We start from the raw sequence: 11347 nt of genomic DNA, 5'->3' as shown, positions 1-11347 counted from the left end.
GAGATACTGACTCTACTACATTTCTATCTGCAGATAACTTGCCAAGAATAAGTCATATGGGGTAGAAACATTAATTATACAAAGCATTCCCACAAATGAAATTCTGCAAATGAAGACTTAGATATTAAAGTACTTAAATTTCTAAGGAGGTAAATTCTAAAGCAATACTTTAACATGGTACATAGCCTGCCATGACCAAAGTGACGCAATATTCTGGAACCTACCTTTCTTTCTGATCAGTAGATAAAATAGCATGGCATTATGAAATGGTGATGAATGGCTCTAGCTTCACATAGCAAATTGTCGGTATTTTGTAATGCTGTGCAATGGTTGCGAATGTACAATCTTCAACAGACTAGCAGTTGGCCGATTCTTTGCCAAAAAGTAGGGTCTAAGCTTCTACCAAATGTAATTTGCTAATGAAACATGCAGCTGGTTGACCTATATTACAAGGAAAATACTAACAGAAATACCATCTCTACTGAGGACTATTGTAGAGGCATCTCCTGGAGAGTCATATTGAGTGCCTTTGCATAACCTCTGGACCTGACGGAGATCCTACATAAGTAGTTACAAATATGTTCCAAAGTATTTCTTTTCTAAAAATAATCATCAAGCGTTTGTGTAATCTTGACACTATCAGACCTGCAAGAAAGTTTATTTGTACCCTTGAATAATAGAAACAATTTATGTTTCCACAACACAATGATACTGGCTATTATATGAAGGATATATGCCAGATAAAAGTCACACTTATCATATTATCTACACAATATAACAAATTTGGAAATTTGTATTTTTGTTAATGATACAAACCTTGAGCTCTTTATGGGGAATATACTTTTGGCGAAGCTGGAAACTAGCCATAAGACGTTTATAGTGAGGTATAACACGCACCGCTAGTTATTGGGGGCTTGGTCGTAGTACCGGCTACCCCACTCACCTGCGCTAGACCGTCAATTTTGATTGCAGTCAGGACTTGCAGATGGATAGGATGATGGCAGGATAAATCTGTATAAAGAGCTCAAAATTTGTATCATTAGGAAAAATACAAATTATTTCCAAATGTTACTTGTTCTGACACTCTCTTCCAACTCTTTCGCTCTTTATACAGAAACTCACCTTAGGTTGGTGTAAGTCGTAACCAACGGGTTGGTTTTTTACTTGGGGTGTGTCCCCGTGCTTTGCATGAGATTAGTAGGGGAACACCCTGACACCTCAATCATTTTTTGTGTATGCCCGAGTTAACGAGCATATGTTAACTTGTGTGATAACTAAGCAATGTGACTTATCCAGGTAAGAATTCTTGAAGTATGAAAGCTCTTCTGAATTAACTTTTTGACATTGACTACTCTCATCTAGCAGGGAGAATGGGACAAACATATCATGTATCAGGATACACAAGGGAAATGATTCATACCTGCAGTCGCAGGAGGTCAGTTTGCAGCCTACCAAGGTGCTGTACCCCAAGAAGGAAAGATGAAAGAAAGAAGCCAGTCACTGTCCTTCATCCCAGACTAACCCTGGGTAACATCTGCCTTCATCCGCCTGTTACTTGTCCCACAAGGGAGCTTGAGGTGTTTAGGCCTCATGTTGTGGAGCCACCACAGGACCAATGGAGAAGGTATCCAGGCTCCTGTGGGTTACATCTTGCAGGTAGTGGGCTATGAAGGTTGTCTAATGCTTCCATACACACACTTGAAGTACTAATGCCCCTAGAATTATGAGCTTTGGGTCTACACCCTTACAGGGGGAGAGTCAGGATTCAAGGCTCAATCTATTACCTTTTGACCCTGCAGCTGGGAAAGCAAACAAGCCTTTGTTGGTAGTATTAGCTAGCTTGCCTGGATGTGAGTGAGTTAAATCGTAACTTCCCTGCTCAGGGTAAGTGCTCATACACAAGCTTTAGCATTGTAAACACGTTTTTGTGTTGGGAGCACCCATGAGGTAGCTCATGGGTTCTCTAGTGAGAACACTGTATGTGCAACAAAGAGCAACATCATTGCTCGAAAGAAAATTATCAATGACTTGCCCAAGATTTGTGAACATATTCACGGGTGTGCATACGTCTACGAGGAGCACATAATACTAGTGAAGTGACCACAGTTCAGACCTTTGTGCCTCGAGGGAGGGACAAGCATACCTGCAAGCAAACGAATACTTATTTGCTATCGTTCATAAAGATAACCATTCCATCAGGAATAAAGGCTTCGGGGAATAACCTCGATGGGTTGTGTCTCACAAGACCGTTGGGCCCTGAGGGCATGATGGGGTGAGGTGCCATGTGAGAGTTCAGAAGAGTTCTCTATCCTGTAGGGAGGAGAAGTCAGAGTATGTCTTTTAAGACTTATTGCCTCACTAGTCTTCTGAGCAACAGAGAGATGTGGTGGATGCAAGTGGTCAGAAACCATTCATGTCTGCAGCAATATCCCTGCAAGATTATGTCTAACAAGCCTCGTGTCCTGGGAGCACAGTGGCGAGATGCACTGGCTGCAAGTGGTCGGCGGGCATTCCCCTCTGTGGCAAAAACCTCAGGGAATTGTATTGCCGCAAGTTCACACCTTACTGCAATCGTAAAGGCGAGAGCACATGTGCCACTGAAGTACCTTGTGCTAAAACCTCACTACAGGGTTGTTGGCAAGCAACTATAGTTGCACAGACCTTGTCAGCGAGAGGAACTCGCCTGAGCATATCGCTAACATTTAGTGTCTGGGTGGGATAGAGGTGTTGCCAGCACTCAGTGTTTGAGCAGACACTTGTCTGAGAGAATCTCTCAAGCGAGGGTTAGTTCGTTCATGCATGACACGAACACTTGTCATCATATTCTGGCGGAGGCTTTTCAAGTAGTCTAATATGCTCATGCATCAGGAGGCATGAGTAAGATGGAAAAAGGGGTTTTCTGTGTATTAACACAGCAGGAAAACCAGGCTTTTACCCGTAAGGGTAGGAAAACCAGGTGGTGGTGGTTCCGGCAGGGCTGTCCTCACAAAACTCCAAGAGCTTTCTTGTGCCCTATGGCCACGATGATGAGTCGGTGGTTGCAAACGGTCAGCAGGCACCACCACGTGACGGTGCCGAGAGAAGGTTGTGAACTCAAAGGCAGGATGCAATCAACTGAGTTAATTTATTATGGAACACTCTCCTTCATATACAAAACCTCAAGGCAACAGGAAATTACATGTTCGAGAAAATGACAATGTTACATAGGCGACACGCAGACATGTTTATTCTGGTTCTTTTTAGTGCGAGGGAAGAGCGAAGATACAAGCATAATATATACAAAAGGAATTATGTACAATTGTGTGACACACGGTTGGTACATGGCTCCCCCCCTAAAAATGACACACTGTACATGTTAAATAGGGCGCCCTGATCTAGAGAGGCGAACTGTAGGTGGGTCATCTGGCAGAAGATAAGCAGGTTTTAGATGATCAATGGAGACCCAGTCTTCTTAACCACGAACGTTTAGTAGGAATGCTTTCAGGCTGCGTTGGATCACAAGGAAAGGGCCTGTGTAAGGGGGCGTTAGCGGTGGCTTGGTAGTGTCGTTGCGCAGGAAGACGTGCGTTGCAGAGTGCAAGTCTGTTGGTATGTGATGCTTTGCTGGGGGCTTGTAAGTCTGGGGGCTTGTAAGTCTGGCGGCATGGAGTAAATTTTCCCACGACGTGACGGATGCGCTGGAGATCGTCGGAGGAGGTTGTAGAAGGAAAAAATTCGGCAGGGGCGACCAACGGGTCGCCATACACCATTTCAGCTGCCGAGACATCGAGGGCATCTTTAGGAGTGGTCCATAGTCCCAGGAGGACCCAGGGAAGCTGAGTAAACCAGTTGCAATCCTTGCAGAGGGACATCAAAGCTGCTTTGAGGGTGCGATGAAAACATTCAACCATTCCATTGGCAGCGGGGTTGTAAGCTGTTGTCTGATGTAGGGTGATGCCCAGGAGATTCGCTAATGATGTCCACACTTGAGAGGTGAAAGTGGTTCCCCTGTCAGAAGTAGTATGCTCAGGGATACCAAATCTTGCAATCCATCCAGAGAGTAAGGCAGATGTACATGAGGCAGACATTGCAGTTTCCATGGGAATGGCTTCAGGCCAACGGGTGGAGCGGTCGATGACCGTAAACAGGTAACGATGTCCTTGTGATGTGGGTAGGGGGCCTACAACGTCGACGTGAATGTGTGCGAAATGACGCTGAGGTTGAGGAAAGGTGCCCACTCCTGAATCCGTGTGTCGATGTACTTTGGAAGTTTGGCAAGAAGTACAGGCGCGGACCCAATCCTTAGCATCCTTAGAAATGCCGTGCTAAATGAACTTTCCCTTCAGCAGCTGTGCAGTAGAACGACACGAGGGATGTGAAAGGCTGTGAATGAAATCAAACACCTGTCGGCGCATGGGAGCAGGAATCCAAGGTCGCGGTCTGCCAGTACTGACGTCACAGAGAAGGGTGGTGTTGGAGTCTTCGAGGGGGAAGTCTTCCCAACGGAGGGACGTGCATGATGTCCTACATGCTTGATATTCTGGATCCTGTCGTTGTCCTTCAGCCCGGGCGTTGCAATCCAATCCCAGTTGAACGGCAGCCAGCGTGTTTCTTGACAGGGCATCGGCAACGGGATTCATTTTCCCAGGGACTTGTTGAAGGGTGCAATTGTATTCAGCCACGGCGGAGAGATTTCGCCGTTGCCGGGCGGACCAGGCATCAGACTGTCGAGTAAAGGCATGCACCAGAGGCATGTGGTCTGTGCGAATGACGAAGGGCGTACCTTCTAAGAAATGGTGAAAGTGACGGACAGCCAAGTGCACCGCCAGCAATTCTCGATCGAAGGTAGAATAACCCGATTCTGCCTTTGACAGTTTTCTGCTGAAGAAGGCCAATGGGCTGGGTGAGCCGTTGACCTTGTTCGAGTACTTCACCAATAGCGACGTCGCTGGCATCGGTGGAGAGAAGGAGAGGGGCATGTGGGATAGGAAAAGTGAGAGCCGCAGCAGTTGATAGGACCTTCTTTGCATTGCAGAAGGCTGCTTCTTGAAGGGGAGCAAGAGTGGCGGCAATGGCTGGCAGAAAACGGTGATAATAGTTGATCATGCCCAAGATTTCCTGCAGAGCTTTGACGGTCGAGGGCATGGGGAAGTTCTGAACGGCTGCTACCTTCTCAGGGAGGGGATGGACTCCTTCAGGAGTGATGCGGTGCCCTAAGAACGACACTTCGTTGGCGCCAAAGGTACAATTGTCGTACCGGACTACAAGGCCGTTTTGTTGCAGGCGGTCGAGCACGATGCGCAGGTGACGGAGGTGTTCCTCTTTTGAGGGGGAGAACACAAGTATGTCGTCCACATAACATACACAGAAAGGGAGGTCCCCGAAGATGCCATCCATGAGACGTTGAAACGTGGCCCCAGCATTACGAAGGCCAAAACAGGAGTAATTGAAGGTTTATGTACCAAACGGAGTGGTGATGGCAGTCTTGGGGATGTCTTCTGGGGTCATAAGCACCTGATAATACCCCTTCAGGAGGTCGAGCGTAGAGAAAACCTTCGCTTTGTGCAGGTAGGAGGTCACGTCGGCAATGTTTGGAAGGGGGTAGTGATCCGGTTCTGTTTGCATTTTCAGGCGTCTGTAATCCCCGCACAGACGAAGGGAGCCATCTTTCTTCAGAACGATGTGTAAGATTGACGACCATGGGCTGGAGGCCTTTTGGCAAAAGCCCATTTCCTCCATTCGGCGAACGTCTGTTTGGCGGCTGCCAATCGTTCCGGTGCCAGACATTTGAATTTTGCGAAGACTGAGGGTCCCGTCGTCTTGATATGGTGATAGATACCGTGCTTGGCAGGAACCGTGAGAGTTTGGCGAAGTTCTGGATGGAAAACTTCCGGATACGCCGTGAGGAGGTGGGCGTAGGCGTCTGTGGGTGCGCTGATGTGGAGAGCGAGGTTAGAGGGGGCGGGTTGGAGAGGTGTCGACAAGTATGAAAGCATTCCTACTAAACATTCATGGCAAAGAAGACTGGGTCTCCATTGATCGTCTAAAACCTGCTTATCTTCTGCCAGATGACCCGCCTACAGTTCGCCTCTCTAGATCAGGGCGCCCTACTTAACACGTACAGTATGTCATTTTTAGGGGGGGGAGCCATGTACCAACCGTGTGTCACACAATTGTACATAATTCCTTTTGTATATATTATGCTTGTATCTTCGCTCTTCCCTCGCACTAAAAAGAACTTTGAAGGGTTATAGCTCGCAAGACCTGTTATTATCAATTACTCCATCGTTTATATAAAGTAAAATTTTCTGTGACTATTTACGTAGACTTTTTGATCTGTCGATGTTAGCTGGTGGCTTAGAACATGTCTGCTTTTTCGCCATTTCTAACCATAAGTACCCACCTTCCCTCAAAGGAGTCAAAGGTCGACGCTGACACCCACTGTTACCCAGTCTGTCTATTCATGAATGTAAGCGATAGCTCTTTCCAATGTAAATGCTTAATGTCGTCAGGTAAGAAGTGGGTTTTCTACGAGTTATACAAATAGGTATTAAAAATTTATTTCAATTTTAAAAATCATTTGTTTCATATGCTTCCTGTATAAATTATTGTTTAATTATACAGTTATACATCTGTTGGGTAGTGAGAATATGCATTAATATACATATAGCAGTGTAACACACTTGAAAATAAGAACCCATTGAGATACCTTTTAGTAGCTCACCTGATCAGCATTAAACGTTCTGCCCAGCCCATGTAGTAGTAAGAATCGAGAAAAAAGACTGATCTAGTCTCCTAAGGACCTATCAACCACAGTCCCCTAATTGTAGGCCACCAATATTGGTTATCAATTGGCAACTGGCCTACTGCCAGTAAAAAATTTGAGTGACCTAACCAAAGTGTTTCTTAAAGATGGGGATGTAGACCCCAACAGAGGCCATCACACCCATCCTCTCCCACTTGTGTACAGTACTGTCACACTAGTCTATGTGAAGCACTAGAACCTACACAAGAGTGGGAAAATTACTAGCATACTATGTCCCCCTAAACTTTTTCCCATGAACCAGTGCTTCTGTTATAAACATATTATGTAAGTATAGTATTCAAACTAACACCTGCTCCTTAAGAGGTTAAGCTGAGTGTGGGATATAGAGAATAAATAATTATGTAACAAGATCACTGGTCGAGGTGACGGGACCCACAGCATGCAAGTTCTTGTACCAACAAAACATCTTTGAGATAATTGGGGGCAAAAACTGAATTACTCTTATGTGTTGCTGCCTGAATCACTGCTGACCTCTGGCAGATATGAGAGTACAACGTCCTGTTCTCTTATTGTTACTGCTCCTGAAATGGCTTGAAGTTCTCCCAACCTTCGTGCTATTGCTAATACCACTAAAGAAGTCTTGGTTGAGGTCCCTTATACCCAAAGGTTCGAAAGGGGCTTCTCCTAACAAAGAATCCTGTCCAGATTCACCTATCACAATCTATCAAAAAGTGCAACTTAGCAAATAGCAAAACATAATAAACAGAGGAACAAGACTGATAAAAGGTGTTCCCCCCCGTGAAATGATCACTCATACACAAATTGGTTTACATGAGTTTAAAAATGAGCAATAACCCATCAAGTTATCAGAACCAGACATCCAAAATATCTAAAATAATTGACTGAAATATTCTGACTTTCTGAAACACCCGTTAACAAAACTCTAAAATCTGAATAGTTTGGTTTCATGGTTAATGCTCTACAGTAAACACTTCCTGGATATTCGATATAATCACATCAATATTTTTGCGTTCCTTTCTCTCTCTCTCTCTCTCTCTCTCTCTCTCTCTCTCTCTCTCTCTCTCTCTCTCTCTCTCTCTCTCTCTCTATATATATATATATATATATATATATATATATATATATATATATATATATATATATGATATATATATAATTTGATAGACTTGAATAAGTTCGAAATTAATTTATCATAATTTTTACTTTTTGTGGTTCTGTCAATATTGTAATTAATTACGTACATCATCATTATCCTTAACGGAATCTATCAATTGATAAATTATACAGTGGAAATTTAGGATTAATAATAGATATAATCTAGAATTAATTGTGAAAATTGACGGAAAAAATATTAGCTTCTCGATGAACAACTAATTATAAGTGAATCTTGAAAATCCTTTTGCAATAATAACAAATCAAAATATTTACTTCAGAACCTGCAAGGGAGTCACTCATCCTTTTGATCACATTCCGTCTTATAAAACACAAAGAAGAATGAATGATTCACGAGAATAATTATAACTTAAAAGGCAAACAACTGGGGTTCATCGGATGAGCCGAAAAGTGGACCGTCAAAAATAAACAATTATGATGATGGTGATTCTGCAAGGATTTGAAAATGACGAATTATAGGTTAGGACCAAAGCAAGGGGTGTATGTATGGCGACAGCCATGTCCCATTAGTCCCTTATTTTAAACCCTATCTGTAAGATTATGGTAAAAAGGGGGCAAAAGGTCGTTAGCTACCCTCTTGGTTAAGGACATAGGTTGTAGGTTAGGTTAGGTTAAGTTAAGTTAGGTTAGGTTAGGGTAGGTTAAGTTAGGCTAGGTGGGGTAGTTTAAGTTAGGTGGTGTTATATGAACGTGTTCCTGTCTGGCGTTATACCAAGACTCACAATGTAAATTTCATGGTACCTCTTGGAAACCTTGTGCAAATTATGGAGTGCTACTCAGAAACTTGATAATTAAACTTGGCCATTTGGAAAGCTAAAAAATTCTAACTAACCTGCACTCATCAGTTTCTTTAAACGAATTCCAGTTTCGCTAGGAATTAATGCATCATATATCAACCGTCATTTCCCACAAAAGGAATATCAGCATTACAATACTCTGGTTATTAAGAGTAAAATAAACAAAAACTAAATCTGTTTACAACCACTTGTAATTACCTGAAAAATATCCCCACCTTTCTTCTAAGACGTTCCAACAGAGTCTGACTCCATGACAGCAAAAAAGCCAAATGTTCCAGTAATGCATCCAAACTTTCATAGCCCAACGTTTAGTTACGTCTCACTCGTTAAAAGTTCTCTTCTTAATCATTGCTAAGTTGATTCAGTATATAAAAACATCAAAATGCGAACGAAAATGGCTTAAATCTTCTTTCAAATCTGTTTTCTAAAGACTTTGAGATATTCTTTGCTGAGTGAATGAGGAGGGGGGGGGGGGTGTTGGAGTTCTTGGATCTATTCTCATGTCCTTGGGGGGGGGGGGAAATGGGTCCAAGAGATGAGTTATAATGTTATAAGACCATATCTAAAGCTTTAAATAAATAAAACAGAATAATTAGGACCTGGCAATTCACTTATTGAATGTATACTTACTTAACAATTTGTAAAAACAATTATTTATAAATATTCCACAAAGCTCTCCTCTACTCATGGGAATATAAATGTTATATAAATCTTACGTATATATATATATATATATATATATATATATATATATATATATATATATATATATATATATATATATATATATATATATATATATATATATATATATATATATATATTTATATATATATATATATATATATATATATATATATATATATATATATATATATATATATATATATATATATATATATATATATATATATATATATATATATATATATATATGAGTGTGTCTAAGTCATGAAAATCCAGGCAAGATTGTGTTCAGCAGAAATCAATTTCACATTGACGCTGAACCAAACACAATCCTATACATATAAACGCGCGCGTACACACACACACACACACACACACACACACACACATATATATATATATATATATATATATATATACTGTATATATATATGTGTGTGTGTGTGTGTGTGTATATACCTGCAAATAATTATTAGGTTCTCGATTCCAAAATCTTGTTAAATTTTTTTTCACTAAAGACCACAAATGCAAATATTGAATACTAAATGAAGATGGCGTCAATTAACATCCGGCCTCAAGGAACCAGTTCATGACTAATCCACAAAGCAGAATCTTCAGGAACTTCAAGTGACCTTCACCTTCAACGAGTAGTGAGGAGAGACAAAAATTTCCTAGTGAGGTTCCTCACATTGATTTTATATTCGGTTTTCTCCTTTCCTCAAATATGCTGGCTGTAGAACTCTATCCTAAAATGACTTTGTTTGGATTGAATATGAATCCAAAATTAATCTCCTGGATCATAACAAAGCAGAAATTAAGATAATAACAATAAATCACATGTAAGGTTTGAGGACGACAATCCTTGACAATCCTATGAACAAGGATTTCAAATGAGGACTGAACCAGAAGGGGAGTTGCTTTTCTTTTCATTCACTTATTTTATCTTTTTATAATTATATTTATTAGTTTCATCACCGAAATTATTGGTCCCTTGTTCCATTCTATTCCCTTCCTGTCAAGGTTTAGGATCCTGTTCGTCTTCAAGTTTTCCTGACATATAGTTTAAATTTATGATAAATCTAATTTATTTTTTATCAGTATTAAATGGTGGAGTGGAAGCAGATGTACGTCAGAGAGTCAATGAAGGTTTCAAAGTGTTGGGGGCAGTTAAGGGAGTAGTAAAAAATAGAGGGTTGGGCATGAATGTAAAGAGAGTTCTATATGAGAAAGTGATTGTACCAACTGTGATGTATGGATCGGAGTTGTGGGGAATGAAAGTGATGGAGAGACAGAAATTGAATGTGTTTGAGATGAAGTGTCTGAGGAGTATGGCTGGTGTATCTCGAGTTGATAGGGTTAGGAACGAAGTGGTGAGGGTGAGAACGGGTGTAAGAAATGAGTTAGCGGCTAGAGTGGATATGAATGTGTTGAGGTGGTTTGGCCATGTTGAGAGAATGGAAAATGGCTGTCTGCTAAAGAAGGTGATGAATGCAAGAGTTGATGGGAGAAGTACAAGAGGAAGGCCAAGGTTTGGGTGGATGGATGGTGTGAAGAAAGCTCTGGGTAATAGGAGGATAGATGTGAGAGAGGCAAGAGAGCGTGCTAGAAATAGGAATGAATGGCGAGCGATTGTGACGCAGTTCCGGTAGGCCCTGCTGCTTCCTCCGGTGCCTTAGATGACCGCGGAGGTAGCAGCAGTAGGGGACTCCGCAGTATGAAGCTTCATCTGTGGTGGAAATGTGGGAGGTTGGGCTGTGGCACCCTAGCAGTACCAGCAGAACTCGGCTGAGTCCCTGGTTAGGCTGGAGGAACGTAGAGAGTAGAGGTCCCCTTTTTTGTTTTGTTTCTTGTTGATGTCGGCTACCCCCCAAAATTGGGGGAAGTGCCTTTGGTATATGTATGTGATTAATTGTGTATGCATTTA

Source organism: Palaemon carinicauda, chromosome 1 (assembly GCF_036898095.1).
Source record: "Palaemon carinicauda isolate YSFRI2023 chromosome 1, ASM3689809v2, whole genome shotgun sequence".
Classification (NCBI taxonomy): Eukaryota; Metazoa; Arthropoda; class Malacostraca; order Decapoda; family Palaemonidae; genus Palaemon; species Palaemon carinicauda.
The sequence above is the reverse complement of the archived record's forward strand: the minus strand, read 5'-3'. Positions refer to the sequence as shown.